The sequence below is a fragment of the Rhea pennata genome, chromosome 7, assembly GCF_028389875.1.
Source record: "Rhea pennata isolate bPtePen1 chromosome 7, bPtePen1.pri, whole genome shotgun sequence".
NCBI classification, from domain to species: domain Eukaryota; kingdom Metazoa; phylum Chordata; class Aves; order Rheiformes; family Rheidae; genus Rhea; species Rhea pennata.
This window is the reverse complement of record NC_084669.1, coordinates 27,254,881-27,270,656: the sequence shown is the minus strand read 5'-3', so window position 1 is coordinate 27,270,656 and position 15,776 is coordinate 27,254,881. Positions and strand designations below refer to the sequence as shown.

At 37.3% G+C, this 15,776-nt stretch overlaps 1 protein-coding gene across 10 annotated transcripts in view; it reads right to left on the bottom strand.

The window, feature by feature from the left end:
• The window catches only part of ZMIZ1 (zinc finger MIZ-type containing 1), a 342,305-nt gene that overhangs the window by 199,335 nt on the left and 127,194 nt on the right, over window positions 1-15,776 (bottom strand). For 8 of the 10 annotated variants that reach the window (XM_062579764.1, XM_062579766.1, XM_062579765.1 and 5 more), the window contains exon 5: window positions 12,465-12,556. The exons of the other annotated variants lie outside the window; for them this stretch is intronic. The gene's annotated coding sequence lies outside the window, so the exon portion shown is untranslated. The remainder of the gene's footprint in view (window positions 1-12,464; window positions 12,557-15,776) is intronic. 10 annotated transcript variants of the gene reach the window in all.

Sequence of the window (15,776 nt, the reverse complement as noted above, 5' to 3'; positions counted from 1 at the left end):
CTATCTTGAATGCTATGTTTTTTTTGTGAACATCAGAAAACAAGGCCTAGCAAAAGTCTATAGTACTTGGAAGTGCCTAAAAGTGACAGGTTTAATGAATTGGGATTAACTGTTAGAAGTTTCAAGAATTCTTGAAACATTTGGCAGATCAGTAACACAAACCACCATGCGGAAGTCCAGGTTTTGTTTCAGAAAGTTACTGTTTCAGTAAGTTTTTGCTAACAAGAGACACTGGGCTTTATCTCCACCTTCACTACCAAACAAAGCAGTACCAAATGCTACACTATTATTTCTAAATGGCATTCACTGTTTGGGTACGTGATCTTTACAGCAAGTGATTACTAAAGCTAGAAGAGCTTTTAGCTGCATCACACAATTTTTTTTTTTAACTGGTTCCTGCATTTGATTTTCTGAATGGTAAAATTATGGGTAATGGCGTCTTCTAGTTTCAGGACTGCCTGCCCGAACAGCAGTTTGACAGGGACCCTCTCCCAGGGCTCCCTCCCTGGTACCTGCTGGTGCCACTGACTCAGTACAATGCCCTCGGGCAAGTGGCCTAATCACTCCCTGTCTCATTTTATCCTGGGTGAAACCTTTTCTGTTAGATATGTTGTAAGGACTTTTTGGAGATACTCAGATCAAAATCCTTTCTGAAAGTATTACGCCTGCAGTGTCTGAATATGGAAGTGGAAAACAAGTTAAGAATTGCCTAGGACTAAATTATTCCTGACACAAAAGGGAACAGATTTTTATTTCAGTGAACAATGTGCTCAAGAGATTCATCTTTATGTTTGATCTTTTTCATATGACATCTTTGCCAACATCCACCAAGTATGTTGGCGAAGGGCATAAAGGGCTTGGAAAGATGCAGAGAGGGAAAGAAGAAATTAGAAACGTTTATAGAAGTTATCTCTACGCCACACTCAAACCCTGATATTGATTAGTAAGTAAGAATTCACAGAAATTTCTCTCATATATCTATATATGTAAAAATATGTATATAAATAATTATTTCTATAGTATAAAATACAGTCATAATTTCTATGGTAAAATTCCCCAAATTATTCTCAAAATAGGAAGGTGTTTGGTTAACATTTCTAAAGGAAAAAAAGATTATTTCAGCCTCTTCTAATTAATGGCATTGATGAAATTATGATGATTCCTTTGTTCAATTACACAGTAAGTAACTATCCTCTGATTAAAGAATAATGTTGTATTAGCTTTTAATTTTATTTTTCATGGGTTTTTTTGAATATTTAAATTTATAATAAAATTTTTGAGTACACAAAACAGTTAGGGTGAGTTCTCTTGCGTTCCATGTTTGTCCACTGCATCCACCCTCCATCCTAAACTTATGTTATAAACAGAATTTTAAATTGACATTATAATTTAGGCATCTCTGTGAGTTTCCACGTATACTGAACAAAATTAACATAATACCTGAGAGAAAAACTAATACTGAATTTCTTTGCTTCTTCTAAGGAACATATCGACTTGGATCAGACAATGTGAAAAGACCAGGATGGGGGATGCAGTCAAAAGTCCTAATTGGAGAAAAAAAAATTATAATTCATTACTAATATAGCAGAAAAAATAACAATGCATTTCATAGGAAGAGTACTTGCTTAATGAGAATTCTGTACTTCACTAGAATACTACTAAAGTTCAAGGAAATTCATATTCCATTGAATAAATTACTTGTAAGCAGCATTAAAACAGATTTCCAAAGGTTACAATAGCAAAGCATACTACCGTGTTTAGTGTGAAATGGGGTTAAGCATAAACTCATACTTAAGAACTATACTAACTCTCTGTACTTCTGATAAAGCTTCAGAGGGGAAGATGAAACTCAAAAATGCTGTGAAAGTCCACAATGCTTCTATTGAAAAAAACCACACTTTGGTGCACAGGGAATCTACAAATTTCTGCATCACCTGAATGTTTAGATACAGTCATGTTCTTTGTCTTTTTAACTTTTTAACTTGTATTCCACAGTAAAAATGTCCATCGCAGCATCCAAAGATACCCAGCCGTTGTGACTCCCAATTCATAAGTAACCTGTTTACCATTCAGTTGCTTTGCCAGCAACTGCACAAGGAGACAACTGCCTTAAAAAAATAACAGAGAGCCCACCCATTTCGTTCACTATTGTTTTTCTGAGGTAAGGCCTAATGATTTTCCAGCATGGCAACTTTAAGGAAACACATACTTAATAGCCTGCTACAAAGGAAAAACAATCAGATTTCAAGGAAGGAATGGCATCCAAATTCTAGTTCTCCCTCAGCCGACTCCAACACGAGATGCCAAGGTGCGTGTGCTAGTCAGCTGGCACCTGGGTTACTGGGGGCTACCCAGGGCTCCACTGGGGCAGTATGGTGGATCAACACATAGCACTACAATAATTTCACCTGCATAGCAGGAAACACTTGAGCACAAAACCAGTGTGTGTCCAAAAATTTTTAGAACTGGGAATAAAGAAATGATACAAGTTACAAGCGCACATAGACATGTTTATTCTGATTAAACTAAACCTAATCATGAGACAAATGTACGGCAAAAAACTCTGATCTGGATAAATGGTTGATGAAAGCGCACACAATACTTTCTATTTCTTGCTCTTAAGAATAAACAGTAGTACTCTGGAATAAGCCTTTAGAGGAATAAAGCCTGACAAAAACTTTTGGTTTTTTCTCTCTGACAAATATTTCTACAGCACTTTAGCTCTCACATGGTTTTCTCCTTGGCTCTAGCTAGTCCCATTAAGCCTAGAAAGATGATGATGATTGTAACTGCTGGTGTTCCTTAAAACAAACAAATTACCAGAATTGCCACTAGCAGCTACCCTATGATAAAGGCAGTGTAGAGGAAGATTATGCTCGCATTTTAAGCAGCATGGTGGAAAAATATACCACAAATAGCCCAGGCAGGGCAAATTTTTGTACACATACTAGTAACAGCTAAAGAAGAGTTTAACAAAATACTCAATTTAGTCCAGTCACTGAAATAGAGACAGAATAGACCTACAGCACATACACTTTTCATTGCCAGTGGTCTAGTTCCCATCAAGTAAACAGTTAAATTAAGATCCTGTAGCTTACAAAACTAAATTATGAGATAGTAATTTTCTGCTGTTAGATATGACATTTGTTTACCAAGCTAATAAAACTAAACAAAACAGTATTAGGCCTCAATTAATACTTCAAATTTTTGCTTAACCCTTGACAGCAAAGTCATTTCATTTTTCATTGCCTGACAGTATTTCTGCAGGATATCCAATCTTACCATTTGACATAGTTGAAATTTTTTATTAATATTGCCAAAAATCAGGAAAAATAATGCTTTTTCCTATTAATTTCTCATTCACAAAGAAGAGGTAGAGATAAATTGTATACCTGTTAGAACAACATGATTTAAAATTGCAACAGAACGACACTCCTGTTGTATTATCTGGCTCATACGCTGTCAGTTCATTTATTGAGAACTATAGAGATCTGATGGAATTTGGGTAGAGGCTGACAGCTCATCATATTTCTAATTCTAAGGTACATCCTGTCTTTCAGTAAAGTTTGAATAAAACAATTCCACACGCTAGATTTGCAAGTGAGAACAAAGGTATTTGGGAGGGAGTTTATAAAGATCTAAAGATTTACAAATATCTAGGGAAAGGTATCTATAACCAGATACTGAATCAGTCTCATTCCCTCACTGTTCTCCCCAGCGCATTTTCCTCCCTCCCTCCTCCATCCCGTACCACATTTTAGAACACCACGGTTCTGAGGAAGGTTTACAGAAGGTAATCGGTGTTGGACGGAGAGATGAAGGGCAAGAGGTTCTTCATCTCCACGACCGAACAGAGGAAGTTGATCTTGATGGACAGCATCTGCAACTGCTCTCAGGCTCAGGAGGGTTTTTGGACTAGCTGAGGAACAAAAACAAATCTCAACTTGATCCTGAGACAAAATTCAGGGACAGAGGGAAAGAAAAAGAACCCTGAAAAGCTGTGATTCTCATCTGCACAAAGCATTTTTGGGAAAAAGGAATTCTTATATTACAGGAGCTGAAAGTAACAAAAAAATAGCTTTTAGTATCCTTACTGGATGTTTTACTATGTACTCACCAGGATCTTCATTAAAGTCCTGTTTAAGATTAAGTCAGTGGCTGGTTGCAATGGTGAAGTGGCACCACGGGGATGCTGCCCAGTGTGATTAAAAAGCACACACAGAGTGCCATAAACTGTAGCTTTTTCAACTGAATATCCTTGTGTATTTCTTTTTTTTTTTTTTTTTTTTTTTTTTTTTTTTTTTTTTTTAAGAAGAAGAATGCAACAAACTCTTTGACTGAAAAAGTACTGACCATTAAGAAGTATTTTTGTTAGAAGGAAAAAGCTGTACCTTCTAGCTTGTGGGATCTCTGTTAACACCAGAAACTCTTCTGCTTCGACAAAACAGCATAATCATTAACAAGAATGTGAGAGCAGGGATCAAGGATACCAGTCCCCTATTTCAGAATGTTTCAAAAGCAACTGTAACCATTTCTGTAATGTAAATAAATACATATGTGCACACAGTTCTAACTTTTAATACAGCAATGATGGAAAACCTCATTAAAATACTGTATATATAAGTCAAAGCTGCGACTTTAGCAGCAGATGATCTTCAAGAGTGTCAACCGGCAGGTCCAAAGCAGTTTCACCTCTGTTAGAGAATGAGCACTAAGTCACAGAAACATCTACTGACTTCCAAATAAGAGACTGAGAGAGCCAGAACTGATATCCCGGTTCCTGTCTATTGCCTTCAGTTATTAATGAAAATTATCTGTTTCCTACATACTTTAAATATAAAGCTTTATTTTTAAAACCATCTAACTGTCTAACATTCAGCTGAACATTTAGGAATCATTTTATATTTAGGACTTTGTGTGGTGAAGTCACTCAGCCCTGAATATCACAGTAGTGAAGGCCCTAGCAAAGACATAAAGAGGATTTCTCTCACCTTCTTGAAAGTTCTCCTAGCCAAAGGCAACCTCTCACCCATTCACCATCTAATGGATCTGCTGAGATAGTATACTACTTAATTCTCTTTCTGATTGGTAAAGGATGATCTTTTCAAACATGAATACTGCATTTACTATAGCTGCTATTCACTAGGCTTGCTGCTCCAGAGGCCATTCTGGGAAAGGAGAAGATAAATACACATAAACCTTGTTCCCAATAGTTTGTCCAGGTCCGATGGATGAAATTTGGCAGTTTTACCCAGCTACCTAAAGGTCCAGCATTTTCCAGGTCCCTCTCCACTGCTCTCTTCTGTCCTTTCAAAACAGTCCAGTCGACCACAAAAATACCTACTTTTACTCTTATCGCAAAAGAGAGTTTTGCTGGGATCCTCGGCCTTGCAAGTCTCCAACACTTGGAGTTTCTGAAGCAGGCTTAATTTCCATTGAACTAGTGGCCCATTACAGCTCTGAATCAGGACAGCACTAACATATATGATTAAGTTCACACTTTAAGTACTCTTCAAAATAAGATCAAGATTGACATTGAACACATGTTCATGTTCTTTTCTAAACTCTGGTCTTAGCAGTGAGAAAGATAAATATTTTTGTATCTCAAAATCTTTACCGGAATTCCTAACCCTTACCCTTTTAGGTGCTATTCTTTAAATGCATAAAATTTAGTTAGTCTTCATGAAACACAGCACAATGATTTCTTTGTTATCACAAAGATATGAGCACGTTTTCCTTTTCATACTGTAGGTAGTGCAGAAGGGGCCAAAACTTATAGAGACTTTATCACCGAGTAGTGTATGACAGTACTTTTCAAAATTGCAGTTTATTCTCTGCCTTAAAAATAGAATAAATGCTAATAGAACAAAAGGGAAAATACACCAGCTCTCCTTGGGCTTTAAGATTTTTTTCCCCTCTTAAACGTAAACTCCATAGAAGAAATATAATTTGAAGCAGAACTTTTAGAAATTAATCAGAGGCACTGAACCTTCAAGTAAATTCCATGCAGGCAGGTTTCCACTTGCATACAGCTTGTTGTTGGATCAGGACTCAGGATTAACGATTTCAATGGCTTTCCCTGACAAAATAAAGTTCCCTCAGAAAACAGTAACTGATTGAATCTGAAACATTTGTAAATAATAAGGCTCCTTGCCTTGGATCCTGAAAGCCTCATGGGGTCAATACTAGAAGTGTTGAGACTTGTTCCTGAGTCAACAGCTAACACAAGCCAGGGTCTCCGTCAGGATTGCCCTGGCTGGGCAGCTCCTCTCTGCTCCTGCCAGGATCCAGGTGTGCTAACGTCCTCCATCGAGTGGTAACAAAGCTATGGGGAACCTACAAGAACACAGCAGGCTGCTTCATTCAAGTTTCAAAGCAATTTTTTCTAAAACTTTTTTGCTCAGAGGAAATTTCAAAGATTTTTGATTTCCAGTTCAATTGAGATGTCCCCCAAATCCTATTTCTAACACAATTATCAATGACAATTAAGGAATTTTCCAGGTTTTAAACTCACCATGTGTCCTGTCATAAACACAGAATAACATAGCAAAATTGAAATCTGTTAATCCGAGAGTGGCTATATACAAAAAATAACACAAGAAAGAAAAGTTAATAGCAGTGCCTACTTGCTAGAAAAAAGTTTTTTTTCTGACTTAAGACAAACATAGGATCCATATGATTTCAGTGGGTGAATCTCTTGGGAGCCCACCACATTCAATGAACTCTGATCATTAAGTACAGTATATATGAGCATAATCAGAATATACCGAACATTTTTAACACATTATCACTGTCTGTTAAGTGCTAATGGGGATGAATATTAAAATAAATGCTTCTTCATATAAGAAAGAGCAGAATGCTGTTGAGAATCTTATGCTTCAGTATTTGTCTTTCACACATGAGTGTCAATTAGTCTTTTCTTAAATCATTTCCTTCTGCACTGCAGAATTATTGGGAATAGAAACAAAGGGAAGGAAAGAAGCTGGGGTAGAAGAGACCAAAGTCTTTCTTCATTCTTCAAAATACTTTAAGATATGCTACATCTTACTTATCACAAGTAATATGCTCCTTTTTTCAAACCCCTAAATGCACATCTTCTCTTCCCCTGATAGCCACTAGCACTGTGCAAACCTCAAAGTTCTCAGGGTTTTGGGCTGGCTTCCAGAAGTTGACATACTTACCAGAACCTCTTTGGTCAAGAAATCCTGGGAGATTTTCAATTCTTCTTCTTCCCAAATGGTCACAAATATTTCAGTAATAGCCTTTTTTGTCGTATTTCTCTTCCTTCTCCCAAACAAACCCAGTTATTCAGAGGTTTGCAAAAAATTCTGTAAAATGCATCTATACTTTTCTTGAGAACCTTAAAAGGATAAGTTGAAGTTTTGGATAAAGGTTTGCTTTTTGGAGTATGGGACACAATTGTAACCCATGAGGAGCATCACAGATGCTCACAGCAAAAGTTCTCCCGTTATACCCAAAATGAGAGCCTTCAAACCTCCTCTTGCTAGAGTCTCAAAATCTTGTTGCACTTGCACCTTTTACAGCAAAGGTCAGAATCATACCATAGTCATCCACTGGTCTCTCATTTACAAAAAGAGGTATCTTTTCCCCATATTTCTCTCACAGGAGTTATTGAAGCCAATAGCTGATTTGTACCTTTAACCTTCTGATAACCTTGCAACAACACTACTGCCCTGCAAGCAATTGGGCCTTGTTATTCATTGATTTCAGTGGAAAGCAGATTTGGCACAAGGATGCATTATCTTCTCAAGACTGAAAAAGATACAATGAAACTTTGATAAAAATCAGCTCTCGGGAGCAGTTAGAGGATAAACTCAAAAGCCTGAAAAACTCTAAGTGAGGCAACAAATAGGTTTAAAATCATGTTTAACATAATACCCACAAGGGCCAAAAAAAATTCACTGCACCATGACTAATTTTAGCAGACCTCTGTTCTTATACTTGGGCTTGACTGTGGACCTCCCCTAATATCGCAAATACATTTTTTTTCCCTGATCTTGTTAAAAGACAGCAGTAACTAGAGAATTTTATTTTATGATGAGAGAAATTTTAGTAAAAATAGTTTTTTTTTTTTTTTTTTTTTTTTTTTAATGTAGGAACTCTTGCTGCCAATGATGCAACATTTCTTTCTCTAAACTGTCCATAACTACTTCATGGCAGACTGAAATGATTTCTGGCCTTTGCTGAAATGCATTTGCACTGAAAGACATCACTGCATGGTCATCCACCTATGGCAGACTCAGCTCAAGGCTTAATTTGTAAGGTATCCCAGACAGACCTTTACTACAAAAAGAATTATGTCAGAGGCACTGGTTTTTGGTTTACCTTAGTACGTCAGGCTATCACTTATAGCAGGTCAACCCTGCTCTGCAGCTGCTCTGCAACTCTGCTGCAGCAGAGGAAGAAACTTAGGGGAAAGGGGGCAGCCAGCTTGAGGTGTAACCAGCTCAGACCTCCCAAGAGAGGCCACGCTTCCTCATGGATTGCACGCGAACGCCGCCTGTTCAACCAACAGCACACCTTGGCTGGGACCAGCTGCATTCTAACTTTCATCTAGATTCGCTTTTGTCTTTCAGATCTTGTAGGGCTCCCATTTGGTCCCCTTTTCAAGAATCACACTCAACACTTCCATGAAACCTTTGGCTTTTGAAGAATAAAGTAGGTTTTCTAAACGACTTTTCAGGCCTTTGCAAACAGCTGAACTAAACAATATTGAAAATCATTGTAGTTAAACATGGGGTATCCCACCAACAGACAACACCAAATGGTTTTATCGTGTGCTGACAAATACACTATTATCACTGCCTGTGTTACAGCAATGGTGAAAGCCAGGAACCAGCATTCTGTTGCTGACTATATAAAGCACAAAGACAAGGCCTTGAAGAGCCCACAACCTAAAAAGAAAAGAAATGAAAGAAAGTATTATTAGTCCCCTTCCAGACAGTGAGATCGACCGACTTTCCCAAGGTCAGCAGATATTGAACGACTGTTTCCCCAGTGTCTTAAGCACAAAGCCATCATCCTTACTCTGACACCACAGGACAACCTGCTTGCCTAGTTTGGCAATTTGATTAGCAATCTAACATATTAAATTATAGTCTGATATCAGTGTACAAGAAGCTCCTGGCTCTATACAGGAAGGCAGGTTAGGCTGATATATATTTCTCCCTTCTGACATTAGAAAAAAATTTAAAAAGTAATCTTTCTTATCATCATCAACACATAGATGTGTTCATTTCAATTTTACTTGAAAAGAAGATATCTCCACTCACAAGCATTGGTGCAAACCCCAATAGCTAGTGCCACTCATGCACCCTGAGCAACCAGTGCATTCCAGTGCAAAGGTCTGCTCCCGTGTCTGAGGGCAGCTTTCTGCACAAGGTCAACTTTTGCAGACAAGAGTTATCTCTACTGAAAAATGACATTGTTTTGGCTGAGCTGAACTATCAGTGGCTTCAGACTGATTTTGGGGGTATGTTTTTGCCTAAAACAAATTTTTTCCATTTTAAAATTTAAATATTGCAATTTTATTAAACTTTTTTTTAACTTAAGATTTTAGAAAGGAAGGAAAAAAATCAAAACCAAGCTACATCCTTTTCCTTGGAGTCAAACCAATATTTTCTTTAAGTTACTTTCTTCTGACTTTTCATTTTAAACTGAATTGTAAAAATATCGATTAGTTGGCAGCTCAGCTTTCCACTATTATCTACTAGTGATTGTTGATAATTTCAGCGTACACCAGATTTTAGACATGTCGGATTGACAATTCTGTCATGATGAAAAAATTCTGTTCTAATGCTGTAGTGTGCCCTCCATATGCTGGGAGGGAGAGCACAACGCAGACCTGTCCCATGCACCCAGCATTCCCACAGTGTTTACTTCATATACATCAGGCTATGAAACAAACCATGCCATTATAAACAGCCATTATAAAAATATCTCTAAGATACTGCTTGATTTCAATAATTGCTAATGTTATTTTGAAATTATTTAAAGACTCAAGTCTTAGAACTAAGAGACTATCACACGAAATCTTAGTTCTCTTTTTTAATCTTGTTAGTACTTTAGTAGCAAAAAATTTGAAAAATACAATTCTCGTGTCCTAAGTATCATAAAAGTCAAACAAAAAAACCCCCAAAAGTGCTTATTTATTTTTAGGATTTAAAGTAAACCTCATGATTCTAAATTATAACTTTCTATCATGAAGTAATCAAACATGATGGTTTGGAGGGGGGAGGGTGAAATAGCTGAGGGGAACGGACAGGAAAAGGCATCTTAATTTTATTAAGAGTTTTCCCTCATCAAAATCCTTAAGCTTTTCCAAAGAATAGATGGCATATTTGCGATCAATAGGCAAGTAAGGTTTTTTTCTTCCGATGACATACAAACCCATTCCAATGGTAAATTCTGCAAAAGACAGAGTTAAATTCACACAAACCAACCACACTGCAAATGAAACGCAGTGTAAGGAAAGAGATCAGTTTGTGGCCAGCTGTACTGGCAAAAATACGATGACATGATGCATTATACCACGAACCCTCCTTCCACGCGGACTAGTAGCTTCTCCACACAGCAGCATAAGTGGCCTGGATTCAAGTCAGTGAACCGGAATGGAGATTCTCCCATGTGAAGTTCCTTTCCAAAGTCAACACAGACAATGAAGGGTATCAGCTTGAAATGAGAGATGGACTGGAAGAAGAGTTTCATCACATGGAATAGGTCAGTTATTTTCCCAAAGTGGCATGCGCTGTACTTGTCAGGATGTATGTGGGTAACAGTTACCAGATTGGCTACTTCAGAATGAAAAGCCTTCCTTCCTCTGAGAAAGCACATTTTGTGACCTCAGCTAAAACACATGATTCATACACCAAGGCCGTAGAAAACATTCTAGTTTAATCTACAGAAAAAACATAGGAAATAATCATATCTTTATTTTTCTACTTTGGAATGTTTGTCTATTTGTACTCTCCAATGGCTACACAATCACTATATTTGTCTATCTGAATAAATAGCAAAAGAAATACAATCTTTAAAAAAATTTTAAGCAAAATTATCTTCTGCTGGCAAAAATCAAATTGGTAAGGCAACAGAGAGAAGGAACCTCTGTGCAGTTAAGCTGGACACCAGAGTAGGAGAGTTAGGCTGAAAAAGAAACTAGTAGCTTCAACTAAGACTACTATTCCAGAAAAAAAATACTACCAATATTTCTACTATTTGTTTTACAATAGGATCTATAGACTCTTTGCCAGATACAAAAGTAAGCTGTGACACATTTTCTCAGCAGAGATTTATAATCTAATAACAAGATATGGCATAGGTGAAGAGATTTGTCCAAGGTCACATAGTAGATACGTGGCACAAATAAGGATGTCAATAATTCCTGACACTCTTTCCGGTCCCTTGCCATCTAATCCACATTGCCTCCCTACACCTGAGATGACAAATGAGAAAAGAACCCATTTATGGCGCCAGGAGAGAGGTGTCTAATGCCCGCTGTTATATTATGTGCCTTTTCTGCTGGTGAAATAGAAGATTCCCGTTTAAGAGACAGAAGTTAAATATTTATCTTTAAAGAGAATAGTCTTCATTTATTATCCCAAGATTGCAATAAATGATATTCATAAACTTAATTTCATAATAAACACACAGAAAATTCCTTTTAATTAAAGCTTTGTAATTAAAAAAAAATAGTAGAATCAACACTAATCTTCATTTTGTGTTATTTGTTACTGCTAATTTTCAACAGCATGTTTTAAGGAGATCTAAAACATTAAGAAACATAAGCTTAACTATCTTCCTTCCCTGCCTGCCTTTGTTTACCAAGTAAATTGCCACCCACACACTCTCCGGTATAGAGCACAGTGGGATACTATTCACCAACACAGAGCTTCAGCAAATGCAGCTCCTGTCCTCAGCAGGAATAAGGTTATGCCTGGAGTTCACTCCTTAAGTCATATAAATTTATCTGGGGGTGACAGGAAAAAGAGGTCTGATAAGAGTCACTGAGCTAATCCGACTTATGCCTAATGGACTTGGGGAGGCTCAGGGAGACTCAGAACAGAAAATACAAAGAAATTAGCTGATTTCAAAGAAAGGCATTTTAACCTTGTTAATTTTTGTTTCACTTTGGTTCCTTAACATATACAGCCTACATGCTACACTATGAATCTAAAAATGTCATGCTAAAATATGAAAAATAACCCAAAGATCCACAACCATATGGGTTGCAATTTCTTAGAGCAATAGGAATTGTTTTCAAGTATTTCAGGGTTTTTGTCTCTTAGAATAATACCCTCTTTCTCACAAATGCCTTATGCTTTTGCCTATGCAATCTCAAAACACATTTATGAAATACTGTTCTATCACTTTACAGAGAAGATATTCAAAGTACAGAATGTCACTGACTTTCTCAGATAAGTGTCAACATTCATATTTTCACTCACTCAACATCCATCTACGTGTCCGCTAGTCACGATTTTATCATATGGGAAAGGAGATCCAGGAGCAGCTCTCTGCTCTACGCTTCCTGTGTGATCTGGGGAAGGAAAAGGGGGTTGAAAAACCTTCACATGCCTCAGGTCTGCTTCTGTAAAACTATTACAGATTTCAAGAGAATAAAAACTGTAAGACCTCTACACCATTGTATACCGCACACCTTATGGAGAAAACAAAGAAGCAATCCCCCCTATTCCCCCCCCCCCCCCAAAACCCTACACATACATTTTGCATAGAGAAAAATCTTCTAATCCAAAGCCCTCAAAACAAGGTAAAAGCTGGAATTTTAGAGCTGGAGAAGATGAGCAGTAAGTAGTTAAAAAAGCAAAGAAAGAGAGCAGAAAGAAACAGAACCATATAACATCCGAGCACCCATTTCTGCGATTTAACTGCTTTTAGCCGCTTGCTTGGGTACGTACGTACAACCAAAACCTCCACACTCCTGCAGAAGACACGCACACACAGCACAACATGCATGACCATTTATGTGCCTGTCCAGTAAAGTTAAGCTCCGGTGTTTAGAGAGTAAGAAAGTAGTATTGAATTAAATGACACTAAATTAATTCAAACTGCATGTCTGAGGACTTCCAGGTATTACTTCTCTAGGTGTCTCAATAACAACTTTGGGGATTCTGAATTTACATCTTGGGGGTATCCCTCCCAGATTTCAAATAGTAGCCTTCACTGTCTGAAAGTCTTTACTTTAATCTAATCTTTTTTCCTCTAGTGAAATGTTTTGCCATTAAGCAAAATGGAGGATTAGGAATAATCACAATTAATGGAGCAAATGTTTGTATAATGAAATCATGCCTGTATCAGCCGGCAAAGCAAGAAGCTGAGGATAGCCTTCTTCACTCTGGATTTTGTACCGTGCAGCTTCAGATATTACAGGAAAAGAATTTAGAGTGAAAGATTATCCGCTGGCTTTTGATCTGGCATTCTGTTTACCAAGAACAAACAGGAGTGATGTTATCCCAAGTGACATGTTTAGCATGCTTAGAACTTGTATTTTGTTCTGCCTCCTTCTCCCTCCTTTTAAAAGAAAGATCTTGGGGAATATGTGTTTTTGAAAGATCTGATTATCAAAGACTTCTTTTAACTGCGGAATTAAGAAATAAGATTTCTATTGTCTAGAATACTATATTCTTTCAAGGGGAATGCTATACAGCTACTTTTTCTGAAATACATCTTCTTTCAATATCCATTTCCTACCACTCTTTCATCAAACGTTTTATTCTAAGCACTAGAATGGAGCTATAGATTATGGGCCTACTGCACAGCCAAAGTTTTATAGACACTGCACGACAAAAAAGCCACATTCTAACTTCAATGTAGAAAGAGCTACATGGGAGATGCATAGTCAGACTGACTGCAGCTGCTAGAAAAGTTCAGAGTATTCTCTCAAAAACCACTCTTTAATTATTCACAGGTTAGCTTAGCCCCCAAAGTGGTATTCCCTGCGTACGATGTCTAAGCAGGAAGCTGCAGAGATTGATCAAATCCCCACAGGGGAATGAATGAGTAAAGGTTGGTTGTCATCGAGAATTTAATGCTGTTCTTTTCATTAAAAATTATTCCTTACAGAATGGACAGAAAACTGCTTGTGCTCAAAGTATCAGTATCTAGTAATGATCTTGTTTATAGCACTAAGATAACTATCTGTATATGTAAGAAGCTGTGCTGGGAATTTGGTCAAATGTTAAAAACACTAATTTTGAAGGGAAGGAAAAGTCAAGGAAACATTAATACTATTTAAAATCAGTGTGAAGCTCAAGAAATACTGACAGAAGGTGGATGGCTTTTTTGCAGTAGGAAGGAAAATAAAAATATATACTGGAAAAAGGGGAACTTGCTTTCTTTTATTTCAGAGGTCTTAGAGGTTTATGTTGCCATATAGTCAAAAGATGTTAGTAAGTATTTTGCTACCACTGAAGTTTTAAATTCTGTTCTAGTGGTCTAGCTTTCTGACCTAAAACTTGAAGTTTTTAATAATCGATTTTTGATCCTGTAAAAGACTAGTAATGGGCAGTATCATATTATTTGGCTAAAGTAGTATTTCCAAGTACTCTTCTGATTTACTTGCCAACACCATCTCCTTTGTTTTCTTACTTCTATCATGTCTCTGTGAGTGTGTGGGCAGCGTGCTCAAAACACTGCATTTGAACGACACAAAATGTCTGCACTTTGCTGTATTTGACCTCTCTCTCCATTAGGTAAGAGCACTGACCACCACTTTTACATAAATAGTCAAGCATATTGTGTTTATATATGTATGTTTATGTGTGTATATATATGTAAGTATATATATATATATATATATATATATATCTCAGGAAAGACTTTAGGCAAACACACCTCTTCCCTCCCCTTACCTCCCCGGTGCCAAAATAATGGGTCACCTTATAAAACATTTCTTTTTACTGTATTTGCCCTGCAACTAGAAGCACAGTGTACAAAAGGGTGTGTATTTCTCATATGCTAAAAAAAAATTCAACACATACATGATAATGTGTACACACACATATGCACATAGTATGCTTTATTGATTCTGTAGACTATTTTAAATTATTTTTTGGAGTCCCAAGGACACACCTAGATTTAGCTTCATTCTCCCAATATATCTGTACAGCTTTTTTATTGAGAGCAGCATGGTCTGTGGAGTTAGTTTCCTAATGCTTTCACTTAAGATTGTTGACATTAGCATCACATAGATGTAGAAAAATGTGACTAGTGCTTTTGGGGATAAGTACAAGATTAAACCGTGCCATTATTGGTAGAGTTAACTTTAACCACAAAGGTAGGATTCAATTTGCTCACACCTAAAGCCAAACAAATTTGTATTTGAAGCTTCAGTTCAAATTTGATGATGTAGCAAAGTAGTACAACTTGCATGCTAGTATACTCGCAGATGTTCAGCAGAATAGTTAAAATGTGGACATATTGTCAAAATGAGATCACTGATTGCTCAGAATTTGGATTTATTCAGTAGCACATGCTGATAGAGCAGCAGTCCACAACTGATATCATCACCGATGTCCCACGCGCACTGTCTCTAGCAGTCATGCCAACATGGCAGCTGGCTTCTCCAAGTCCCTCACTCCCAACGACACCAACTGAGGAAAGCAGACAGCCAGCTGCCTCTAGCTCTTCCACCAGCATGGACACCCAGGCACAGACCATCTCATGCTCTCTGTAACGACTTGACATATAAAGGATTCTGTGCTAGACTTCATGCATTACAGTTCCTGTGCAACTTCTGT